Source organism: Prionailurus viverrinus, chromosome A3 (genome assembly GCF_022837055.1).
Source record: "Prionailurus viverrinus isolate Anna chromosome A3, UM_Priviv_1.0, whole genome shotgun sequence".
In the NCBI taxonomy this organism is placed as follows: domain Eukaryota; kingdom Metazoa; phylum Chordata; class Mammalia; order Carnivora; family Felidae; genus Prionailurus; species Prionailurus viverrinus.
The window spans coordinates 9,974,278-10,000,831 of NC_062563.1; the positions used below are offsets into that span (position 1 = coordinate 9,974,278).

At 44.0% G+C, this 26,554-nt stretch overlaps 1 long non-coding RNA gene across 1 annotated transcript in view; it reads right to left on the reverse strand.

The window, feature by feature from the left end:
- The window catches only part of LOC125162797 (uncharacterized), a 51,220-nt gene extending 26,877 nt beyond the window's left edge, over positions 1-24,343 (reverse strand). Inside the window, exons 1-2 of the long non-coding RNA XR_007151180.1 lie at positions 24,264-24,343; positions 16,944-17,140 (exon numbers count right to left, since the gene is read on the reverse strand). This is a non-coding gene — a long non-coding RNA (uncharacterized LOC125162797). The remainder of the gene's footprint in view (positions 1-16,943; positions 17,141-24,263) is intronic.
- Positions 24,344-26,554: the final 2,211 nt, after the last annotated feature.

Genomic DNA, 26,554 nt, shown 5'->3' on the forward strand with positions numbered 1-26,554 from the left:
ATCCCATCATGCCAATGAATTAAAGTAGAGCTGCTTGGTTAACTCAAGCACAGTTTGGCCGTGCTTGGAGAAAAATAGATTAAAGGAGCGAGGATCCAATTTGAGGAAACTTCCAAAACAAATCGTTTCCAAAATGAAGGTAGGTGATTGGAGAGGACTCCCGGAAGATGGCATGAGAGACTGCCATTAGTATTATGTTGCCTAGCGTTGCCTAGCCTTGTCACCAGATTTGGATGTCTTTAGTTCTCATGTCTAGTAATGCATATTCATTTATAATCAAATCATGCCACAGCCTGCATAAAATTCTTTGAAAAGGCTTATTTTTGAGATAGTGGATAGAGATGACCTTATACACAAAATTTCCTTTGCTTTTCTAAATATGGAGTGAAGGATAACACGTTGTTATGGATGGAAAGTGATTTAGGAAGATATGTAGCTATACCATTTGGGGATTTTCTTAGATTTTTTTTTTTCATTAAATGACTTCCTCAAAGAGAGGTCTGAGACAAAGGTTCTTTAACTTGTTTGTTCAGGGTGGAAGGAAAATGATAAGATATCAATGTCCACATCGCTGGGAGAGAGTAGAAAGCGCTGCAGAGTCCGATAAGAAATCTCAGATGACATAAATCGAGCCGCGGCTGGAAGCGTACTGTCCCGCAATAGTCACATTTACATTAACCAGGGAAGTGGTAAGAAATGCAACGTGGCAAAATGAAAAAAGTCACAGCACAGTCAACAGCTCCTTTTTTTCCGAACCAGGCACACTCTGCCACTGGTGGGAAGGTAAGTAAGTGCAAACTTTTTAGGGCAATTTGGCAACAGCTTCCAAAATGTATAATGCCTTTCCACTTGACCCCGGTGTTCTCCTTATAGGAACGTACACAGTCTAGATAGTCTTGCGCATGGGTACAAAGCGAAAGGCGCAAAACCAATTTCGCAAAGTTGTCTATGTGATAAAAAAAAATTGTAAATAGAAGTCTGGAAACACTTCAAGGTCGATCAATAGGAGAATATTTGAACAAATCACGCTTGATCCACTGTTTGTAATAGCAGAATATTGGAAATAATCTAAATGATCATTATGAGGAAAGCAGTGAATGATGCATTCATATAATGAAATGTCACGCAACCATTAAAAATAATAGAGGAGATCTATGATGCTAATACGGAAAAATGTACCAAATGATAAGTGGAGGAAAAAGTAGTGTATGGAACACTGTGTATAATATGGCCTGTGTGTGTGTGTGTGTGTGTGTGTGTGTCTGTCTGTCTGTCTTTGTGGAGCTGGGTATGCATGTGTTGAATAATTAAAGTTTAATACATCCACCTGAATGTACATCCCTATGAGGGAAGGAATCGGACCCATCCTGTTCGTCAACATGCCACGTCCTCTCCACATCAGTGCCTGGCACATAATACTCAAAAGCCATTTGGTGAATGAATGAATGAATGAATGATCATATGCTGGCACAAGCATAATTTAAAAACTATGGGGGCACCTGGGTGGTTCAGTTGGTTAAGCGTCTGACTCTTGATTTTGGCTCAGGTCATGATCTCACATTTTGTGCGTTCAAGCCCCACACTGGGGTCTGAGCTGACAGTGTGGAGCCTGCTTGGGATTCTCTCTCTCCCACTCTCTATGCCCCTCCCCTGCTCGTGCTCTCTCTCTCAAAATAAATTAAGAAACATTAAAGACAACTTTTTTTAAGTATGGAGGGAGGGGCTCCTGGGTGGCTCAGTCGCTTGAGCATCCGACTCTTGGTTTCGGCACAGGTCGTGATCTCACAGGGCGGAGCCTGCTGGGGACTTTTCTCTCTCTCCCTCTCTCTGTCCCTTCCCCACTCACACTCTCTTTGTCTCTCCCAAAATAAATAAATAAACCTTTAAAAATTTTTTGTAATTTAAAAAATAAATAAATAAAAAGTATGGAGGGATACATACCAAGTTCATAACAGATCAGCCACAGGAAGAGAAGACAAAGAGACTAGGGAAGTATATGTTGATCCTCTATGCTGTTGGAGTATTTTTAGAATGAGTATGTTTCAAAAGGTTTTATCAGAAAAAAAGTTAAAGTCTTTTCAAAATACCATAAAACTGCAAAATGGAAAGCCATGTTGTGGTTTCCATTTACATTTAAGACTATAGGATCTGTCACCAAGATCTATATAGCCTCTTTCATCTTGCCCCATTTCCCCCTTCTCCCAGCTGCTGTCGGAAAAGAGAGGGGGTAAGGACGAGCCAGGCAGCAGTCACAGGGAACAAGGCGCTCTTCCAAAGCTGGTATTACTGCGCACTTGGGGGGCTGACCTTAGCACTCCTGCATTCTGACCTTGTGATATACTCAACAAGAGAAGACTCAAAAGAAAGTCATCAAGGACAGCTCAATCAAGGTGTCTGAACAGTCTGGAGCAGCAGTGAAGAGTGAGGTGGGATGGATGGACACATTAAAAATGAATAGAAAGTATATTAAAGGACTTCCGGTTTAAAATGGTGGGTTGAATTCACCCGTTTATCTTCTCTCTGTCTCAAAATCCCACGAAAATGACAGTATGGGGATTAAAGAATTATAAACTCACAAGGACAAAGACAGAGGGAGAAAAGACAGTGACAGGGGAGAAATGTCAGCCAAATTTTGAAAAATGGAAGGGAATTGGATGAACAAGTGGCAGGTGGCTGGGCTTCCAGCACTTTTCCATCAGCTGGAGACTGAATGGTGGGAAGTCAACATGAAGCCAGTCCAAGCACCAGGATCCTGGAGAGCTTTGAGACCAGGAGGCGCCAGACAAAACTGGAGTGAAATCAGGAAACCTCTAAGGTGTTCCTCCCCTACCTTCCTCCTGCAGAAGGGAAGGACTATGTGGGGGCATGAGTTTAACGGCTCTGGATTGGACAACACCAGAACAGAAGGGAGGGTAAGAGTGACACAAGCAGTCACACTGACAGATCCTTTTTCTGCTCAGCTCCCAGTCGGGGCTCCTAGTCAATACTTGCCTCCCTCCCAAGTGAGAGATGCACTGTTTCCATTTTGGAAAAAAAAGAAAAAAGAAAACCAGTATGTCCAAAAGGAAAAAGAAACTACAGACACTGACATTTTGGGGTCCTTTGATGAAACAGGCAAATCATTGCCCATTGTCCCCACTCAGAGCCCCACCAGTCAACATGATCAATCCCAACACAAAGCATGGAGTGTGCTTTTAGTGCCTCACTTCAAAACAAAATGACATCCAAGCATCACCATGTATTTGATCAAAACCTCTGAGCTGAAATTCAGAGATGAAAATAAATAGGAGAAAAAAGGAAATGTGAGTAAACAAAGAGTATGTAATGTGCAAGAAAAAATGTCAAACATACTGAAATATCTTTGGGAAGATATGGTATATGCATGAACAAAATGCATAAAAGTGAAAAGTCAGAGGATGGTCACTAGTTTGGGAAGTTAGAAGATACAGTGACAGTGTGGCAACAAAAAATTGAGAAGATCACTAGGAAGATGATGAAGAGAAAGCTCCCAGAAAAGAGAACTTTAAAAAAATAGATGGACAGTGGAGAGACAACATATTAGCAAGAAATTTAAAGCTAATAGTAGGAGTTTTAGAAAACAACAATACCAAAAATTAAGAAGAAAAAGGGAGAAATAACATAAGAAATGATTCAAGAAAATTTCCCCAAACTGAAGAACGCCAGTGTCAAGCACCCGCAAGCGCAGTGAGAAAAGTCCGCATCAAGTTATACCATCATGAAATTTCAAATCCCAACAACCTTCCACAGAGAGATCTTTTAAAAAGTATAATAAAAGCATCATCACACAGCACACTAGCTATGCTACAAACTGAAAGATGACACATTTCTTCAAAATGCCAATATAAGAGTGTTTCTTTCCGACCAAGAATTCTATACCCAGCCAAATTATTTCATGGTGAAAGACAGAATAAATGTATTTTTAAACTTGCAATACCTCAAAAATTGAAATCCCAGACCTCCTGTATCCAGAAAATACCTCAGAACTTTTCCCTGTCTTCTTTTTCTCCAGAGAAAGGGGGTCCATGCCTATCTAGGAATGATGCCAACCCAGAGGTAAAGAGAGGGTGGGGAGAGGGAAGATGGCTTCCCGACATCATCATTTGAGCCCAGGACCCAGAAGTCAGAGGACTGTGGGCACACGGTCTGCACCACAGTCTGTGGTTCACTCTGGCAAATGCAACCTCTACCAGTTAGAGCCCATCCTACTCTGCTTCTTTGAAGTTTTTTTCAGTTGTGCCAATCAGAATTGATCTTTCTCTTTCCCGATCACTAACTGTTTCCGTTTATAATATTAAATCAGCAAGGTACTTTTTATTTCTAAGTCCTTGCTTCTTTGGCATGTAGGTTTTACATTTCTCTCCTATGTATGACCCCATGTTTCCCAATGGTTTAAAACTACTCTTGAACCAAAACAGTAAGCATTCTTGTGGATTTGCCTCTCCCTCGCACCCAATCAGCCACCATGTTGATTCCATTCCTTGTTCCTCCCACTTTCGCTCATCTGCATTCCTACTGATCTCCTTGCTCTCAGTTTCCTTCCTCTGGAATCAGTCCTCTGCACTCAGCTGCCTGGGAGACCATTCTAAAATGCCAATCTGATTATGACCCTTTTGCCTGCTTGAAATACCTTCATTACTCTCTCAACACAAGCAGGATAAAATCCAATGTCCTTAACATACCACACAAGATTCAGCCCTAGACTATCTCCTTCCTCTCTCCCACCTGCATCCAACCACTTAGAGCTATTCCTAAGCCCCATGACTTTACAAAAGCTGTACCCTCAGCCTGGCATGTCCCACCCCTCCTTGCGTGGTTAATCTAACAAATCCCCACGCAGCCTTCTAGAACCAGCACAAACGAGTCTTGCTCTGTGAAACTTCCCCTGGCCTTTTCCTCCCATTCATGCTGCTAATGGGATGTTCTTCCACTAGTACCTTTCCTGTTAGAGCTCTTGCTATATGTTTTACAACCTCTTGTTATGCGGCAGCTTCCCCCACTAAATGATAAGGGTTTTTTTTTTATATCCCAGAATCAAGGTAGACTCCGTCCTTGGTAGACAATAAATATTTGCTGAAGGATCAATGAATTCTCTTCTAGAAGCTAATTCCTAGTGCTTTTGTGGAAATAGACCTCAATAGGTATTTAGCAAAATAAACCGAAGATTCTTTACATTCTGTAAGAGGCACCTGTTCAACTTGCCTGCCCCACTCCTATTCCCCATGACCCTGATGTTGGTACTATAGTATGACAGTTTTCCTTGAGGAAATTACCTCTCCAGCTCATGAAGGCTAACTGTTAAATTGTTAGCAACTTTCTAAGCTGTGTGAGATTATGCAGATCATTTGAAATCAACCGTGGTGGGAATATTTGTGCATGGAAATGTCACCTGCCCCCACCCCCAGAGTCAGGTGTTAAATATTTACCAGCTCACCCACCATCTCAGCCCATGTGGTTTGACAGCAGTTGACTCCACCCACAGCCCACTCAGGGCGGGCACTTGGCTCAAGCCTGGCCACTGAGTGTAGTCCAAGCCTCTCAGGGCCATAACGATTGGTTGGTAGGTGTGCGTGTTACTCCTGCCTAACCAAAGAGAATCTCTCCTGGGACTATCGCTGAAACTGCTGAAGAGAGGTGCTTCCCGCCCTGAAATGTCTGTCTCTAAAGATGACAAGGAACCCCAGAACTGCTGGGCTTCCAGGCAGAGAAAACCCTTCGAGAATGTAGCCAACAGAGAGAGAGACAGGGAGAGAGAGAGAAGCGGCCACCAAAACTAAGTCCTGATACCATCACTTGGAGCCCTGGATCCAGCAATGACTGAGACTGGCTCTCATTCCTAGACATTCCAGTTTTCCTAGTCAATAAAGCCCCATTTGCTTAGGTCAATTTGTCTGTTTCACTGTCACTTGCACTTGGACATATCCTGCCTTATGGCCTGTCCCTCACTGTTCATGAGTGTGTTCCTGTAATGTGAAAGGCACTTCTTCCCATGGTTACCCTTGCTCAAATCAGTGACTCTGCCCTGGGGACTGCCTCTAGACCCGGACCAGGGTCCCCAGCAGCTGCATAGACTCCATGACCTGCCCTTCCTGGCACAGCCAGACCTCTTCCTCCCATATGTTTGCAAGTTTCAACTGGAGACATTGGAGTTAAAGAACATCATTGCAAGCAGAGCAGTTGAGAGAGAAGAGCCATAATCCTCACTAAGTCCCTAGCCACCCAATGGCTGCTATGCCCATGACTGTTGCCTTGATTTTACGAAAAAAAAAAAAAGAAAAAAAAAGCCTTATTTTGGCTTAAGCTATTCAGATCTGCCTTCTATTAAACACATGAAAAGAATCATAACTGAGACTTTACCAAAGGGTAACACAAGGGCCAGTGGGAGTCAAGACAGTGTTAGGTAGTATAGGAATGTTTCACGTTTAACAATTATGTATTTATTTTCACGTATATTCGGGAAAAAAAGTACTTAACACATCTAAAGGAATTTCATGGGTATGGTTACTTAGGATGAAGCTAAAATGTCTTTTTTTTTTTTTTTAATCTGACAATTTAAAAAAAAAAGCCTTCAATAAATGTTGGCTGCAAGCAACAGAAACCAGATCTGGTTAACTTAGGAGACAGGCAATTTCTTGGCAGAAAATCAGGAAGTCTCCCCAACTGAGGGAAACACCTAGAAAAAAAGAGCTAGAAACATGAGCACGAACCAAGGGAAGTTGTATCAGAGGAACCAAAGAGACATTCTCCTTAAGACACCACCCCCCAAGTACCATGGCCACTGCTGCTCCTAGACTTGGGTGCCATTGGGTTCGCAACACCGTCCGATGTCTTTGCCACACATTCTATTTGTGCCACAAATGAAATATTTCTATGTGCTCAAGGTTAAGTACAACAGGGGATGATGTGAGGCGAGCCAAGATGTCATGCCTGTACCAGTGGGCCTCCAACATGGCCGCCCTTTGCCATCCCCTCTGGAGGTCTAAACCATGCTGCTTCCTGGTCCCACCCCAGAGGTTCAGATTGTATTAGTGTGAAGATAGCCTGGCCATTGGGGATTTTAAAGTTGTCCGGGGGACTGAACTGTGCAGCCTAGGTTGAAAACCAGTGGGCTAGATCGTTTGGCTTCCACAGTGGGCAATTTTATGCATCGAAGGCAGCTTGGCGTTATCTGAACTCCCCTCCCTTCCTGCATTCCACAATTGATTTCCTTGCTCTCCTTATATGCTCTAGTGCTAATGCTGTTTTCAGCTCTTTCAATTATGCGATTCCCTTATCTTTATACTATTGAGAATACCTTACAAGATTTCTTAAACAGCAACTGAATTTATCTGCCTGTCATTTTGTTTTCCTTATCCACGATAGCAATCTCTCGCATAGCTTATGAGAACATATCAAGTGATTGGTTTTAAACAAACAAACAAAAATCCACCCAGTCAACATTTGTCCCAAGGTGTAGAGGCTTCTGGCTGCTTCTGTGGCTTACACGCAATATGCATCGGATTCGAGTGTTCACTCCAGCCCACAAAGACTTCTCTCCTGAAACCATGGGCGTTGGTTCTTATCTACTGTCCCCTCCTTATCACATATAATGGTGTGCTGTTTTCTGGAATGTGAGACTGTAGCCCAAGTTTTGCTCAATAATGAAAGCCATAATTCTGAAAGCGTGCCAAAGCAATAAAGACGCATGGTAATTGTCAAAAGTTCTTCGTTTTGAACGCGAATAGGCATTTGCTCATCGTGGTTGACAGTTGATGGCTTTCAGCTGCAGAATGTCTGTAAAAATAACAAGAATCTTAACAACTTAACTTCTGTCTTGCTTTCGGATGAGATTGTCAACAAAAGGAGGTCTGGATCTATGGAATGCACGAGGAGATCAAAGTCAAAGTCACGTTGAACCACAGCTCTGACTCCCGATGATTACCCATTTGGCTACCTGGGTACCAGCCTACCACCCCCTGCCCCAGAGTCAGAATCCTCATGATGAGGCAGCTGGTCTGCCTTTTCTGACTCCGGTAACCCAGGGTTTCCCCACCTTGGCTCTACCGACATTTGAGGCTAGATAATTCTTTGTTGCTGTGGGCCGCTGTCCTGGGCATTGGAGGATGTTTAGCACCAAACCTGATCTCTCTCCTCAAGATGCCAGTAGCCACACACCTCTCTCCAAGCTGTGACAACCAAAATTGTCTCCAGCCATTGCCAAATGTTCCCACAGGGCAAACTCAGTCTCGGTTGAAACCCAGTATTTCAGCCCTTGCTCCATATTAGAATCACCTGGAGAGCTCAAATGCCTTGACCTCCCTCCCCCATCCCCATGACTCAGAACCTCTGGCATGGAGCCCAGGCACCAGCACTGGAAAAGCTGCTCAGAGATTCTAAAGTGCAGCCTGGGTTGAGAATCTCCATCCGAACACAACAAGCAGCTGTGGCGTTTCTTTTTTATTTTGTTTTGGTTTTTTTTGAGAGAGAGAGAGAGAGACAGAGAGAGACAGAGCATGAGCAGGGGAGGGGCAGAGAGAGGAGGGGCAGAGAGAGAGGGAGACCCAGAATCTGATGCAGGCTCCAGGTTCTGAGCTGTCAGCACAGAGCCTGGCGCAGGGCTCGAACTCACGGACTGCGACACCATGACCTGAGCCGAAGTCGGACGCTCAACCGACTGAGCCACCCAGGCCCCCCGCAGCTATGGCGCTTCTTAAAGTCCTTCTCAAATACTTTCATAATCCAGCCCTCCACTTAGCAACACATGAGCAACTACTATATAGAAACAATATTAGCTATCATGTCAAGTACCGTCCCATGGAATTTGCAATTTAATGAGGTCATGAGAGTGCAAGGGAAATAAATTGTTTTTCATATGTGAGTACATATGGGAAAATACCCAGAAAGGAGACTCAAAAGGACTAAGAGAAAATGAGTACTGATCTGCCAAAGGAGAGCGAGGGAAGTTAATGGACAGATAAGAACGCAAGGAGCTCATCAGGGGTGAACGTGCCCGACACTCGGAGACGACAGAAGGGGCCTGGGGCATGCTGATTCTTTGAAGCTCTTGGTAGATTTTTAAATGTAAGAGGTTACAAAAATTATCGTGTATGTTTAGCATTTGCCTTTCCTTAAATAACAACTTTATTATAATTCACACACCATAAAATTCACCATTTCAAAGGATACAACCCAGTGATTTTGAGTACATTCGCAGAGTTGTGCAATCATCACCGCTGTCAAACTTCAGAATATCTTCATCACCCCTAAAAACAGACCCCCACCCATTAGCAGTCACACCCCTCCCCATTCTTGCAAGCCCCAGCCCCTGGCGACCGATGATCTACGTTTCGTCTCTACGGGTTTGCCCGTTCCAGCCATTTAATATCAACAGAATCCTGCGATACGTAGCCCTTTGCGTCTCGCCATCTAGACAGCATGTAAAAACAAAAGAAAGCAAAATAATCAGAGAAACAAAGCCGTCCTCCCAAGAGGCAATGAGATTTAGTGCCTAAGCGATAGATTCTGGCATCAGACAAAACCCCAACCAAATCAATTCCCCTACCCTCTAGCTGTCTGATCTGGAGCAGACACCCAAAACATCCCCAGCAACCTACTCAGCGCCCAACCCTTACACAAGGACTCGAAAGGCGAAATGGGCATTGCCCTGGGCCCTACAGTTTTGCTAAAAAGAGAAAATGGAAAGTCTCGGACAGTCCCTAGGGAAGGTGTTTCCTTCTGTGACTACGAAGACGAGCGTGAGGAAAAACTCTGCCGCCTGTCCTCTACCCCCTTCTTCCCTTGAAGAATGTGTGAAGGCAGAAACCCTGGACACACGGCTGCCATGCTGTGGCCATGAGGGAAAGGCCAACAGGCTCACAGAGATGCCAGCCCAAATTCTGATATCGTTGATCCACTGAACCGGCACCAGCAACTGCCTTCTCACAAACTGGTATGCACGAAAAACAAGCCTTTGTATGTCTAAGCTACCACTACTTGGCGTTTGGTTACATACAGCCACAAGTATGCCTGAGACAGGAAGTTATTTCATTTCTGTGCACTAGTTCACGGGTTGGTGGGTAGAGCTCCCTCATCTATGAACCAAGAATCCTTACGGTGGTTGAACATCGAGAGCAGTTTCCTTTTGGGCGTGTCTCTTTCCTTTGGGTGCAAACCCGTGGGGCTAGCGTCTGGTTCTCTTTTACCGAAGGTAGGGGTGCATTAGCCCTCCTGTACTCATCAGAAACTCCTCCCTGGAATTTGGCTGTCGAAACGGGAAGTTACTGGAGTTCACTTCTTCCAGGGGAAGAGGGCTGACTCGTTAGACTCTTCCCCACACAGGGCTGTTCCCATATTCACCCGTGCACACGTTCATTCATTCGTTCCAAAAAATATTTAGGGAGGCACTAATATGTGCAAGAGTGGGGACATGGAATTAAAGAAAAGAGGCAGGGGCGCCCGGGTGGCTCAGTCGGTTAAGCATCCAACTTGGGCTCAGGTCACGATCTCGCGGTCCGTGAGGTCGAGCCCCGCATCAGCCTCTGTGCTGACAGCTCGGAGCCTGGAACCTGCTTCGGAGCCTCTATCTCCCTCTATCTCTGCCCCTCCCCTGATCGCTCTCTCTCTCTCTCTCTCTCTCTCTCTCTCTCTCTCTCTCAAAAAATCAACCTTAAAAAAATTAGTCAATCAAAGAATCAAAGACAAGAGGCAAATTCAAGTAACTTACATCCTAGGAGAGGGACTTAGACGCAAAAGGGTCAATGTCTTATATAGTATCAGGTGGTGATGGGGCTGCAAAGAAAAATAAAGCGGGATGAAAGGGACAGATCGTTACAAGAATGGGGGAAGGGTGGCTCCTATTTTAGAGGATGACCAGAGAAGGCTTCACTAACAAAACTGTGTTTGAGCAGAGAGGGTCTGGCAAGGGTGTTCCAGGCAGAAGTCAGAGCACATGCCAGGACCCTGAAGCAGGGGCACACTTGGCATATTAAAGCGACAGTGAGGAGAAAGTCAGTGTGGCTGGAACAGAAGGATGGAAGGGAAAGATGGTGGATGAGAAGTCTGGAGAGGTGGCAGGAGCCGGACAAGTCAGATGAAGCCATGTACTAAAACAGGAGTAACTTTCAGGAGTGATGTGACCTGGCTTAGGTTTCAACAGAATCCCTCGAGACCACGAGGAGGAGGAAGGCGACCAAACCGGCGAGGAGGTGATGGCAATGTTTTAGGTGAGAAACGAAATACCTAGACCCAGGGTGTGAGTGTGGGGCTTGTGGGGAGTAGCCAGATTCCAAATATATTAACAAGGTAGAGTTAACCAGATTTACCAAAGGACAAGATGTGGAGTGTGGGGGAAATAGGACAGTCAAGGATAATTCCACCATATTGGGTCTGAGGAACTGGGCAAATGCAGGTCCTGGCGGAGGTGGAGAACCTAAAGGAGGCCATTAAGATGGCGGCCGTCGCGGTGGGGCCTGCTTTGTAGCACTCTGAGGCTGCCTCTTGCAAAGTCTGGTCCCTCAACCTTCCCACTGATTCAGACTTCCCAACAGTCTTCCAGTGACTCCCTTCGGCTTCAATTAACCACAGTTCATTTCTATCACTAGAAACCAAAGCCTCTTAAGCGGTAAAACAAGAGAAGTCAGCTTTCATGTGTCCCCACGGGACACTAAATGTCATTCTTACCATGGGAAAATGTGTCCTGAGCAACAACCGACAAATTCACAAACGAACTTTCGGACGCCACCCCATTTCTCTGCTGCAGGCTGATTTTTCTTCTTGTGGCATCTCTCCTCAGAGAGACAGCTTCTGCCAGTACAAGGTGGGGAAGTGTCAAATACTATTAAAACTTGATTGCTAATTCAAATGCTATTGTGCTTGATATGCTCGTCATGGAAAAGTGCACAATGTAGCTTAATAAAATTGATAGAACTCCCTTTGAAGATATTTTTGTCACCGAGGCACTCAATAAAACTTTTTCCATCAGGCTGTTCTGCCTCTTCGATATTTTGTTAGTGACACATTTTCGTGAACTAGTCCAGGGCCTAGTTAGGCCTGTTTTGCAAAGAATGTTGGAGGGGGAAGAAGGAGTGTTCAGATTTTTCTTTTTATTTCTTGTAATTAGGAAGACCTCTACCAACTGCCTAATGATGCAGTTCATCTGGGTCACTGGGAAACCAAATCAAAGCTGTTCTTCTTCAGTCATGGGCGATCAAATAAATAACCCACGGAGGTTGCTGTAACTAACTCCAAAATAGCTAATTATAAATACCAAGTCCAAAAATTAATCTGCTCGAGGAAATGTTCCTTTTCTTCTTGCCCGGATTCAACCAGTGTTTTTAGCCTGCGTCCCAAGACAATCGCAGATTCAGATTCAATACCAAGATGGTGAAGCTTGGCTCCCAACTTTGGACATGACCAGCGTGGACAGAAATAGGTAAGTGATTTCTCAGTGGCAATACTGACCAGCCTTGGAGGCATATTGACCTGAGTTCAAAACTGGGTGCGTTGGGGAAATTACATCATCCTGGAGCTCAGATCCCACATCGTTTCATTGGGGACAGTATACTATTACTACCATGGGAGGTAGTACCCTTTTGACCGTCAGTCCCAGAAAATCTAATTCAAACAGACTTAAGAAAGAAAAAGAGATTAACTGACTCAAATATTTGAAAATGTTGAAGACTGAGCTGGCTTCTAACCCAGCCTGATTTGGGGGCTCAACAATCTCTTCAGGACCTGGGAGCTCTGTTTCTTGGCTCCGACCTTGCCTATGTTGGCCGCTCTCTCAGCATGACTGAGTCCATATGATGGCGGGAGGGCGGCCAACTGTTCTTGCCTATTTTTCTAATGAAAAATAGAACACCCCTCCCCAGCCATGTGAACAACGGCGAAAACTGTGTCATGTGCCCATCCCTAAACCCACCCCTAAATCGGCGACGGGTGTTCACGTGCCTATGATGGATCCGTGCGAGGTGTCACATTACTCAGATCACACAGATTTGGGGTTCTGCTCGCGAGGAACAAAAGGGAGCAGGCATTGGATGAACCACTAGCCCTGTCTTCCGTGTGCTCGTGACAAGGTAGGAAGGACCTCGACAGCTGGCACTGAGGTAGAAGAAGCAGGTTTGGAAGCTGAAATTCTGGAAACGAAAGATACGGCCCTCCTTGTCCTTATGTCCTGAAGCTCACTGATGTTTCAGGTAGGGTTTAAATCGGTTCGGTTTTAGTCCTAAACGCAAAGTGATTCAACAGGGGAAAAACGGAAAGGTAAGTGAAAGAGACCAGTAGTCTTCTTAAGGCAACACTTGCCTTCTTTTCTTTTCTTTTTTTTTCTAGTTTTTATTTTAATGGAGCTGAAGTGCCTCTGAAATAGCCCTTACTCCAGCAAAATCCAGGATTCAGGTTCACCAGATTTCAGATTTACTGCCTTCAGGTCCCCCCCCCAAAGGATAATTATTTGTAAACGGCTTTATTTTTCAGTCCTGATACCTACCTGCAACTCATGCGTCTGCCAGTAAATTAACGTGCCGAGAAGGACTTCTCACTCAAGGTACAATGAAAACATGAGAAATGGGTTTTAATAAACCGGGTTGGGAAAGGGGATCTAAGGGAGAGCAGAGAGGCACTCGGTTCACATCGGAACGTCGAAAGGACACAGGGAACGCGTGAGGAATCTCAGTAATTACTCCATCACGGAAACCGTGTCTATTGATCGTCAGTGTTTAAGCTAAAGAGGAAAGACACTTGCTGCGTGATTCAATGTCATTTACATAAAGTATGAATTACACACACTAGGAACAGAAACCTCATTTCCTCATAGAAACATATTTCCGGTTTGTGTCTCACGGAAAACCCTTCTTGTTCGTTTTTGAAAGTCACACAATAAAGAAAAACCGAACATCTCTCTCATAGTCGCGACCTACAGGGAAAAACTACTTCTCACGCCTCTATCTCGAGCTTGTTTTTACATCTATTTCCGCAAGCCGACACACATTTTTAAGACAAAAAGGGAATCGCGCGATAGTGTTAGGGGCAGGGAACACTCAGGGTCCCCTTGCCCTGTTTCCCTGTGGAGGAACCACTATCACAGTAACACTCGGGCTCCCACCCCCACAGGGGAGGGAGTTCACTGATGCACGGGCGGAAGCTATGGGTCCACGTTGCTCAGATGAGTGAGGAACGCGCCAACAGGCTGCTTGCAATTTGCCCCCTCTCTTCTCTGCCCCAGAACCACGCAGTGTCGGAGGCAGCGGTCTCTGAGAAGCGTAACTTTTCCCTGGGGGGGCGCTGGGTCCAGGGAGATGCGCTTCTAAGCTCCACCTTCCAAGAAGGTTTCATCAGCAACAAAGCTGATGTTTTCGTCTCCATCTGTCTGACTTTCTGCCTATCCGATTATCTCCCCAGGTAAATTCCTAGATGTGAAACTGTTAGAGCACGGCACATGGATCTGTAAAATGTCTATATAGATACACTACATATATGATTACTATATTTACAGTAATGTATATATTTTTTATTTATATAATTTATACATAATTTTATATAAAATAATTTTTATATATTATATATTTATATAATTTATATATAGTAATTTTTATATATTATATATTTATACATATAGTTTATATAGTAATTTATATATATAATATATATTTATTTATAATTTATATATAGTAATTTATATATTTATTTATATAATTTATATATTATATATACTTTATATATTATATTTATTTACATAATGTATACATAATATATATTTATATATATAATTTTTATATGTAGTGATTTTTATACACACACACGCACTTAATGCCAGATTTTATTCTAGAAAGTCTATGTCACGGAACCACAAATGTCCACGTCCTCACATCTTTATCAGCACGGAGCATTTCCTTTTCACTCTCTTCCATCACGCTGATTTTATTTGCAATTTTGTTATTACTGAAGCTACATCATTCTTCAGATGCTTAATATATTCTTTTACGAATTGTCTGAGAAATGAGACTGTATTACCACAGCCAGTGCTCTGATTGACGCGTGTCCCATGTCAGATGACATCACAAACACCCTACCCCGCCTCTCCTCCCACCTTTCCTCAAACGTACACGTCCTACAATGAGGACTTGGCCTTGCGACAGAAACTATCTCGGGCTATTCTGGGTAGAAAAAAGAATTTGATAAAGGAGATTTTGTGGTCAGAGAATCTTCACAAGGGACAGAGAACCAGACTCAGAGGCAGCTCGGCCAGAAAGAATGCCCATGGGAGCGCTGCAGAATGGTCCTGGGGGACCAACCGGGTCCCCCTGCTGACCCTGAAGCTTATACCACCTGCGTCGCTGTGTGCTCTCTGGACACTGTCCTTAAGCCCCTGCAGCTGGATGGAGGTCCCACTTCACTCACCAGAGTGGATTCCATGTGGGTTCCAAAGGTACCTTCGGATCTTCAGAAACGTTCACCTGTTCTGTCCGAATCAGGAAACTGAGTCCCTCCTCATTCCCCAGTACACCTGTTATCCCATTTTCACATACCCTGATGCCTCTTTCTGGAACGCTCTCTCTCTTCTGCCTGTCAAAACCCTGCTGGTCCGGGCCACACCCCATTAAAAATGACGCTTAAGACACATCACAGAATCCGAAGTTTCGAACGGTCTTTGATAAGAAAAACCTCAACTTGCTTTCTGCTTCTTTCTTGCTAGATTTAGAAGGAGACACGTGGCCCATTCTTCTAAGAAGAATGACTTTCTCCAGGATGGAAGACAAACATCTTAAAACAGACATGATCTCTTTCTGGGGCTTTAAAAAAAAAAAAAAGTTTGCTTAATGAACGAATAGAAACATCTTCCTTAACCTGAAACTCCTCCAACCATCCCCTTGCTACTTTTCCTGCGCTGCAGTGATAGAGCCCCATGGAGAAAAATCGCCTAATGGTGTTGATTGATGTCTTGACAAGTATAGAAGGATGTGAACATGTTTTGATCGGTACCTTCAGCTTGTTTGACTTTGCCTTTGCTACGCTGGATGGTGCCTCCCGGAAATGATGACCAGCTGGTCGTGTGTCCCAAGAACGGAGCTTGGGGAAGGAGGGTGTAATTTTATAGTGTTAGCAACTAGAGCTCCTTTTAACAGGCAGTCGGGCCCCTCCCAGATAGCTCTCAAGGGTGGCAGGGAGGGGCTTTTACATCCGCTCTTATCAGTTGAGCCAAGCATACTAAAAACTCCCCGAGAGGGACAAAGTGGACCCTCCGTTACAAAATATGCATTGGGAAAAAAAATACCCAAAAGAAATATGTCAAACTTATAGCACTGGTTGCCTTTGGGAGGTCAAATTAATGGGATTTTTTTTTAAGTGGTCTGTGTTTTTAAGTTTTTCTCCTATATGTATGCATTTCTTTTTCTTTTTTTTTTTTTTTAAGGTTTTGTGTTTAAGCAATGTCTACACCAAACTTGGGGCTTGAACCCACAACCTTGAGGTCAAGAGTCACATGCTCTACTGACTGAGCCAGTCTGTATGCATTTCATTTTTAAATAATAGTTCACCCTCTTCTGTCCACCCCACCTACCCTTCGCTCCCTTCATCATCACTGGTGGAAGATCTCCCATCTCTCAAGACCCATCAGGGACGCCACATCCTTCAGGAGCCTTTGCTTCTCTTCCAAGCCGGATGCTCGTGCTCTCTCTCTCTCTCTCTCTCTCTCTCTCTGTCTTCCCCTCCCTCCACAACACAAAATGGCTGGCTCCACTGTCCCTCACTTGTCTCACGTGGGATTAGATTTCATTAGTGTCTTGCTTTTCCTGCCCTGCTATTGCCATCCGTCCTTGTGGGCACAGACTCTATTTAACTTACTTTATTTCAAGCCATGACTGGTACAGTCGCTTACACAGATTAGGTACTCAACCAATGTTCACAGAGTTGAACCCTCCCTTTTTCTTTAATCAAGGGAAGTTTACCTTATCAGAAGAATGGTCTCAAATGCCACTTATCTCTAAGAAATTAAATCGGCGTGGAGTTGGCACATCCTCGAGGAACTGGAGGCCGACATTTTTCATGAAATCCACACCTGGAGGCCACATTCTCACGAGCTTCAGGGGATCCTCGCAGAAACATCTGTGACCCTTTTCCAGATCAGAGTTTTATTAGGCGATTCCTGGGGGTGAGAAGTGGGAGAATATCATTCTGACAGTAGAAATGCTGACAACAAAAAATGCAAACTTCCCGCGTGAGCCGCAGACTCCCTAGAGACCCATTCTACAGGCCCACGCACACGGGCACCAAGGGTATGTAAGCAGAGATATCTTCTGCAAGGTTGTCCGAAATGCTTTAAAAATTGCATACAACCTCATTCTCTGGGTAAATAAGTGAAAAGACATCCATAGAGACCATGGAATATTATCCAGTGGTTGCAAAGAATGAGCTAGACAGATCTAAAGGTGTTGAGAGAGAAAGATCGCCAAACCAACTGCAAACTAGAAAAGGCAATATATCAGCACATAGGGTATGATTCCATTAGATGAAAGTAATAAAAAACAACAGTTTCTTTTTATTTTCTTATTTGTTTATTTTTTATTTGAGAAAGAGAGCATGAGCGAGGGAAGGGCAGAGGGAGAGACAGAATCTTAAGCAGGCGCCACGTTCAGTGCAGAGCCCGACTCGGGGCTCGATCCCATGACCCTGGGGTCATGACTTCAGCAGAAACCAAGAGTCAGACGCTCAATGGACTGAGCCATCCAGATTCCCACTAGCAGTTTCTTTTTAAACTTCACACATACACAGGAAGTGTCTGAAGGATACATGCTTACATGTGAACAGGGATTACCTCTGGAGAAGGAAGAGGAATTTCTGGAAGGGATAAAGAGGGACTATAATGTTTACCGCTATGCTGTAAGTAAAATGAAATGTTTATTGTTTGAATTTTTATCAAAGTGTATGTTCCTAAGCTATATGTGAAATTATAAAATTTTTTAAAAAGCATCAGGGTCACATCAGAATTCACAAACGTGTTTAGATGAAGTCTTTTGTGGAACACCATGGAAATCAATTTATGAAACTTTAAATAACGAAATTTTGCATGTCTGCTGTATGTCGATATCTTATTAAACTGTAGCCTTAAACTGCAGCAGTTTAAGGAAAACGTAATGCAGTGAAATAAATTGAGAAACTCCTATTGATTGACTTATTTGTTCTTTTCTGAAAACACAGGGGCAAGTCGTCATTTATTTTTAAGGGTGGCATACATTCGTTTCCAGAACACCAGCCTTTCATACAGTATGGTATGAGAAGCTCAAATCTAACAAGAAAGGTGAAGAATCTGGAAGAATGGAATCGGGGAAAAGTAGGCCGTGATTCTCACGGATCTAAGACAATACAATCTTAACGGGCTGAAATCCTAAAGAAGCAAATTAAAAGAATGTCCTGGAAATTGTTTCAGATAACAAAAACCACTCTGGAAAAGCCAGCAGAATCCCCCACCTAGGCCACACTGCCTCCCTTTGTCTTTTCACGAAAGATCTAAGCAGAAGGTATTAATATTAACAATAAATTTCCTTTGTGCAGTAACATATATAGAGAAACAATAGTCACAAGACCTATGGGATTACAATAATTTAAACTTATGTCTTTTGCTCCTATTGTACCATAATACCGTGGGGATTTTATACATATTGAAAGACTCAGAATCATGTTATACCTCTCAAAGTGGAATTTCACACATATAAGCTGAAAATAAAACAATGTCTGGGAGAAAATTTCATAACATGCTCAACAAGAATTGTATCAGAATTCATAGCCCTATAGTCATTTTTTTATTATTTTCGCAAAAAAGGAAGACAGTGTTAAATAGACAACTAAAGAGCGCCCTCTAGTGGGAGACAGCGTTTATACAAAATACTCAGTTTGACCTATTTCCAGAACATGCGGCATCTCAGAGTTGCTATGCATAAAATAGACCCTGCTTAGATGATATTGCTTCGAGTCACAGCATTCTTGGTTAAAGCCACTGCATTCTTTTATATTTCTTCTCTTCAACTATTAAGTTAAACGCAGTCGGTTAGTCTTGCAAATCGCTTTTCCTTCCCACAGCACATCAAGGCTTGAGACCACAATCACTTTTTCTTATCAAAACGCCCTTCTTTGTCTCGGAATCTTTGAATGCAAACACGACTTCAAATGCAGACGAGATGGGGACACCTCTCTCCCTTTTAAAAACTTCTTTGGCCTCAGCACCAAATCTGCTAACGCCTCCCTGTGGTCTGACGCAGACAGGGATAAATGCTGAGTTAAAATCCCTCTCAAGGCAGAACAGAAAGGAGCTGAGGAAACCCGCCACAGCTCACAGTTTCAGAAAAGTGGCCCGGACAGGCGACCTTTCTACAACCATTGATCATATTTCCTCCCGATTTGGCACACACCAGTCCAGGGAAAAGGGAAAGACTCTAACACCCCAACACACCGAGCAGTTTAAGAATCCAGAAAGGTCGACAAGAGGAATTTCATGAAAACAACAAGGTTCTCAAAGAAACACAGAAACAATGAACTCTGGAAGTGGGAGAGAGTTTAGGGGTCATCTGACTCAACGTCTCCCCTTCACTCTTACCACATTAACATCCCATCTGTCTTTTACTTAATGTTTGTCTTTGACGAGCTTGACTGTTGTTGAAAGGAAGCTCAAGATCACATGTAATGACACAAATAAATACAATTCAAAGAAAACAGTGTGATTACATTCTAGAAACGGGGGTTTGTGCTGAGGCTGAAGCCTGCTCAGTGTTGTTTGAAAAGGAAAGGTTGCAGGTGTTCAGGAGAAAGTAGCACCCAATGGAGCCATTCTTGTCCGTGTTTCCAGAAGGACGGGGCAAGAGTCAGGAATCTGACTGATTCAGTGTCATTTGAAACTAGCATGGCACCAGAGTCACCTCCCATAGTGCTAAGTGGTCCAAAGTCACAGTTTAGGAAGCCTTCCCTGACCCCCAGCTTCTCACATGATTGGAGAAAACAAAACTCAAGAAGGGTCAGCGTGTTGCCCGGGGCTATTGTAAACCTAGTTGGTGCCCGCCCTGGGCCCTCAGGTGTTTCCATCGCAGTGCCCTCCGCTAGGGGTGCCAGGGTGGCTCAGTCAGTGGAGTGTCCGCCTTCGGCTCAGACCATGATCTCTCTGTTCGTGAGTTCAAGCCCTGCATCAGGCTCACTGCTCTCAGCACAGAGCCCGCTGTGGATCCTCTGTCCCCCCCCTCTCTCTCTCTCTGCCCCTCTCCTGCTCACACTTTCTCTCTTAAAAATAAAAATTAAGAGGCATCTGGGTGACTCAGTCAGTTAAGCATCTGACTCTTGATTTCAGCTCAGGTCATGGTCTCATGGTTCCTGGGTTCCTGGGTCTTTGTTGACAGCTCCAGATTCACTCCCTCTCTCTCTCTCTCTCTCTCTCTCTCTCTCTCCCTCCCTCCCTTCACCTCTCTCTCTCTCTCTCTCTCTCTCTCTCTCTGCCCCTCTCTCTCTTGCACTCTCTATCTCTCTCAAAAATAAACTTTAAAAAATAAATAAGTAAAAAATTTAAAAATAAAAAATAAAAATACACTAAAAGATGGTGCTTGAAGTCATCAGTATGCCAGCTGGATGGTGACCAATCATTTTGGTTTGCCAAGAACTGAGGGGGTTCCCAGGAGTTGGGACTTGCGGTGAAAAGCCTTGAGCCAAGTGGGACCAGTTGGCCCCCCGAGCCGGCTACCACCTTTCCTCTGTGGAGGGGGCCACACAGTTCTGAGTACAGAGCCCCTGACCACCCACGTGCCACAAACAGGGGCAATCTATAGAACATCACTTCAATACTGAAGCAGCTGGGGTGTCCCCAAACTCTGCTACATACTCAAGGGACATAAAGGCTGATTCCACACTCCACTAGGGATACATTTACTTTACTGTGTATTCAGGGAACTTTAACACAGCAAATCTGTACTTTTATAGGCATTCAAATCAAAGGGGATGCTAGGGCCTTTGGGTATTTTTACTAAAATACTTTACTAAAACACTTTACTTAAATGAGTTCATTTAGCGAAAATAATTAAAAAATAGTTCACAGGTTGCATATCCATGGCAAAGTCTTGTCGAAGTTTGGAGAAACCGAGCTATACAGACCATACTAGAAATCATATGTTTTTCTCATTTTTAGGTAAGCTCCATGATTTAATTGGCTAGAGATCTAACCAACTGTCCTGCTCATTCTGCTGAACTTATTAAAGGTAAGAATTCCTATTAGTCGGGACGGCAGACAAATGGATCCAACAGTCTCTGTTAGGCGGCAGGGACTGGAAACACATTGTGGCTACTGTATTTAGAAGGCTCTTACTAGATGGGGACAGAAATATTAACTTGCTGTGCGCTGCGGGGTGTGGGCCACTGAGCAGGCAGAGAATTGCGCTTCATCCAACAGGTGAGGAAAGCAAACACGACCCCTGCCCTTGGGGGGGGAGGGGGGCTTACAGTCAAGAGGGCAAGATAGACACTAATTGAATAATTAAACAAACAAATACGCAATTATCGTAAACAAGGTAAAAAATATATTTAGCACGTTATGTTGGAATGTGCAGGGGAAGTGTACCCTTATTTTCTGCAATGGATTTGGGTCCTACTCTCCAACCCCTGAGTCAATCCGGCAGGCAGATGAGGAAGGCTTGCAGAAATAAAACTTAAAACTAGCTAACTACGGCATTTCAGTCCTGACTTAAATCCAGCCACTCTTGGTTTAAAACAGTAGGCTTCCCTCTCTTCTGGCTAAATGTTGGGTTCTCCTGGGTGTTTCCCTGACCTGCTCTCGAAGATCAACTTCCTCTCTGCAAAGAGGTTTGGCTCTTTAAAAAAATTAATACCAAGACCAAGAGCATACTGTATACACTGTAGGTTAGCCAACTTGACAATAAATTATATTTTAAAAAAATAAAAATAAAAGAATAAACATCAAACCCCTCAAAAAAATACATAACAGGGGCGCCTGGGTGGCTCAGTCGGTTGAGCGTCCGACTTCAGCTCAGGTCACGATCTCACATTCGGGAGTTCGAGCCCTGCGTCAGGCTCTGGGCTGATGGCTCAGAGCCTGGAGCCTGCTTCCGATTCTGTGTCTCCCTCTCTCTCTGACCCTCCCCCATTCATGCTCTGTCTCTCTCTGTCTCAAAAATAAATAAACATTAAAAAAAAATTAAAAAAAAATACATAACAATACAAAATAAAAAAATTAATAACCCAGGAAGGAATTCTGTCTTAGTCCATCCGGGCTCCCCTCACAAATTACCATAGGCTGGGGGGCTTAAACCAGAAACATTTATCTCTCACCATTTTGGAGGATGCGAACTCCAAGGTCAAGGTGCCAGGAGGTCCGGTGTCTGGTAAGAACCCGCTTCCTGGCTTGCTACCTTCTCTGCGTGTCCTCACACGGCTAAGAGACAGAAGAGAAGCAAGGTCTCTCCTGTCTTTTCTTTTTTTTTTTTTTTTAAATTTTTTTTTCAACATTTATTTATTTTTCAGACAGAGAGAGACAGAGCATGAACGGGGGAGGGGCAGAGAGAGAGGGAGACACAGAATCAGAAACAGGCTCCAGGCTCTGAGCCATCAGCCCAGAGCCTGACGCGGGGCTCGAACTCACAGACCGCGAGATCGTGACCTGGCTGAAGTCGGACGCTTAACCGACTGTGCCACCCAGGCGCCCCTCTCCTGTCTTTTCTTAGAACGGTGCTAATCCCATCCTGAGAGCTCCCAAAGCCACCATCATGGCCTAATGACCTCCCAAAGCCACCGTCGCCAAATAGCATCACATTGAGGATGAGGGTTTCAATACGTCAGCTGCAGAAGGACACAAACCTTCAGTCCATAGCAGACCCTAATGGTCATTTCCCATGGCCCTCCGTGTCTTGCTTCTGGCGACTGCCTTCCATCCTCCTCTATTCACCATTTCTGTCCAGGCTCATGGTCCATGTCTGGATGTACGCCCTTCCACCAGAAGCTCAAAAATAAAGTCACAGCCAAACGTTTCAGGATCACTGATTGAAACTCTAGCACTCCAAGTAAGGAGAGCATCCTTATTTTCTGTAACTGCCTTTTTTTTCCTCTAGAGCTTAGTTTTCCAACACAATAGCCATGAGCCACAGGGGACTATATCGATTTCATTGTACTTAACTGAATTTAAGTAAAATTACAAATTCACTTTCTGGGTCACACTAATTCACATTTCAAGCACCCCACAGCCCCCGTAGCTAGTGGGTACCATCCTGAACAGTGCAGACATAGGCCACGTACATCATCACAGATGGTTCCCCTGGGCAGCCCAAGTCTGGAGCCCGCAGTAGGGAAAAAGTAAACAGACTCATCCATTAAGGTATCACAATGTCTTCTAGCTTGAAGATCATCTCCTCCCATTTGAAAGAACCTTTTGAGTAGACTTCATTTTTCAAGACTTCTCCTTACTCCTCTTCCAGCAGATGGTATCTGGATCAAAGTCTCCCAGAGACTCACAAAAGTATCGAAGGGGAAGCTGGACACCCACAAACCCAGGCACTAGAGAAAATTGTCGCTCAGAAGTTTAAGCCGCTGGTCTAAAGTCACAGAGCCAGAAAGGGGAGGATTCGGGATTCAAATTCCAAGACCTCGGCTCCGTCCACCCCATCCCGTTGCCTCATATTCTTTACACGCAATAAATCTGATCGCTCAAGGTCCTGACTCAACAAAGTCTTGCAAAAAATCTTCAGGGGGAACAGCTGTGCCAATTCGCCCTTGGTCTCCCTGCCCCCAGTAAGGAGGGGACGTGAGTACCCCCTGTGGCTCCAAAGGGGTCAGGGGAAGCGGGCACCCAGTATAGGAAAGGCCCAGCCACCTGACCATACATCCTGGTTAAACCCAGCGTGGGCTGTTGTTCTGAGGGTTCCTCTCCGTCTTACCAGCCATTCCATTACTAAGGAACTTTATTTCTATTAGACTTGCCCATACAGTTATCTAGAGAGCTTGAATTTTAATGTTGTGGCTACTCATTTGGAATTACGGTTACTGAGCACGTACTGCATGCCAAGCCCTACACTACATGCTTTTCGAGATCATCACCTTACATGGTCCTCACAACAGTCCTTTGGAGTAGGCATTACTGTCCTCGTTCATAGGTATTATTACCCCGATTCATAGATACTACTATCTCCCCATTCATAAAGCTCAACGTTCAGGCCATTGGCCGAGATGCAAACATGAGGCCGTTTGCTACTGAAGTCAAGCTTTTTGCCACTAAAGGAAATCGAAATTACCTTTGAAGATGTGCCTCCAAAGCAGAGGTAAAAGCTGTGAGAACGGATCACGGCTCTGTCATTTATTCGCTGTGAGATCTGGGCCACGAAGCCATTCAACCTCTCTGAACCCACGGTTCCCAATATTTAAAAAGGGGATGGGGATCCCCCCGCTCACCACTCCAACCTGGGCGACGAGAGCCGCATGCCGTAGCATCTTACGGTTCTCTGGTGGCAAAAGCAGAAAGTGTTCGGCCACTCTCGTTTGGCTAGCAAAGGCAGAAAGGAAATTCACCAGAAGGATATTCGGAAGCCTCCAGAATTTATGGGAAGGCTGCCAAATCAGACGTGAACAAAAATCAGGAACGGGGCAGGACCTAACGCAGCACACCTCTGAGGGACCGCTGTCCTTGGACCATCTCTGAGTCACGCCCACAGTGCACTGGGAGAGAGAGTCTGATTGGCTGGCCTTAGGTCACGTGGCCAGCGATGGCTGCGCGGGAATAAGTAGTTCCGGGAAGGGACCTCCGTGGCCTCCGTAGTGGGAAGTGAGAATACTCTGACCGTGATCAGGGAGGAAAGATCATTTAAAAAAAGAAAACAGGGTACAGTGAGAGCAGGGGGAAGGGGACAGCTGAGGGGTGAAAAAGGGAGACAACTGTGGGCTGTGACATAAAAGGTCACGGGAATGTAAAATAGTGGTAATGTTCCCATTTTTCTCCCTTTTTAGCAAGAAGCCCTGCTCTACACATTTCACGTGAGCATTTGCTTCCCTGAAGGCCTTTTTCGCACTGCGTTTCCAGCATTATAGCATATATACATATATACATATATGCCATATATATATATATGCCATATATATATATACACACACATATATATATATATATATATATATATAACTTAAAGCCTAGGTGTGCAATGAAGTATATATATATATATATATATATATACACACACACATATATATATATATATATGTGTGTGTGTGTATATATATATATATATATATATATACTTCATTGCACACCTAGGCTTTAAGTTTATCCTAAATCCAAATTCTTCTTCCCCAAAGCATCAAGCAAAAAGGTAAATAAATAAGTGGATGCGGAGCGTGAGGAAACCCGTGGGCTTCGTGACTCAGATGAAATTACTGATGATAAAAACATGATCAGGCAACCATGGTTTTTTAAGGCAAAATTCGTTGATGGTGTGGCTAGGGTAAATGTGAGGCATGGCCATTCCGTTGGGAAAGAATCGTTCCCGTTCAAGTTCAAAATAGAATAAATCACAGTCTGAAGTTCCAAGAACATAAATTTCGCCATCATCATTCACAAAATATTACTGTTGAAGCCTAGGCCGCTATGAAAAAAGTAATAGGTAGTTCCTCAAGAGGAAAGACTTCAAACATCAATGTAAATAATAATGTCTTAAGGTTTAAAAAAAATGTAACCAAGAACACAAGAGTTACATACATTATACTTGACTTTCTTTCTTTCTTTCTTTCTTTCTTTCTTTTTTTTTTTTTTTTTTTTATGCCATTCCAGGAAAAATGTCTTCTCTTGGGCACAGATCTAAAGGGTAAGAAATATCAGCAGATTTCATTTGTTTGTGCTGCTTTGGTTTTTCCTACCGTAAAACAAGAAAACAGTATAGGACTAATTAAAATCGCTTCATGCCTCATTCTAATTATATGTGGAAAATGTGCCCCAAAGAAAAGTTTCAAAAAGAAGCAGATAATATAATTAATACAGAAGGCCTCTTGCTTCTGTGAAGTTGCTGACAAAGGACAGGGGTGGGGAGGAAGAGGGCGGGGAGAAGAGACAAAATGAAAACAAAGAAAAAAGAACCCAAATTTGTAACGCTAACGTAACCATTTTACAACTCAAAAAATTCAAATTTGGTTATGTTGGGAATAGTAAAACCAAACTGGAGTAAGTCACCTGTGAGAAAATGTTTTCAGGTTTGATTGATAATATGTGAAGAGTCCATTCCAACACCCGTTGAATTTGAAAATGATTCAGCATTGCGTGAGGCAAGCGGGTAAGATGGCCTTACCAGTTCAGATCACATGCTAGGTTACCATCAATACAAGTGCGTCCAACACGTGTCTGATTTCACCTAGAAAAGCATAGGTAACAAGGCTTTTAAGAAATATACATTCATAGGGGCGCCTGGGTGGCTCAGTTGGTTAAGTGTCCGACTTCAGCCCAGGTCATGATCTCACGGTTTGTGAGTTCGAGCCCCGCATCGGGCTCTGTGCTGACAGCTCAGAGTCTGGAGCCTGCTTCGGATTCTGTGTGCCCCTCTCT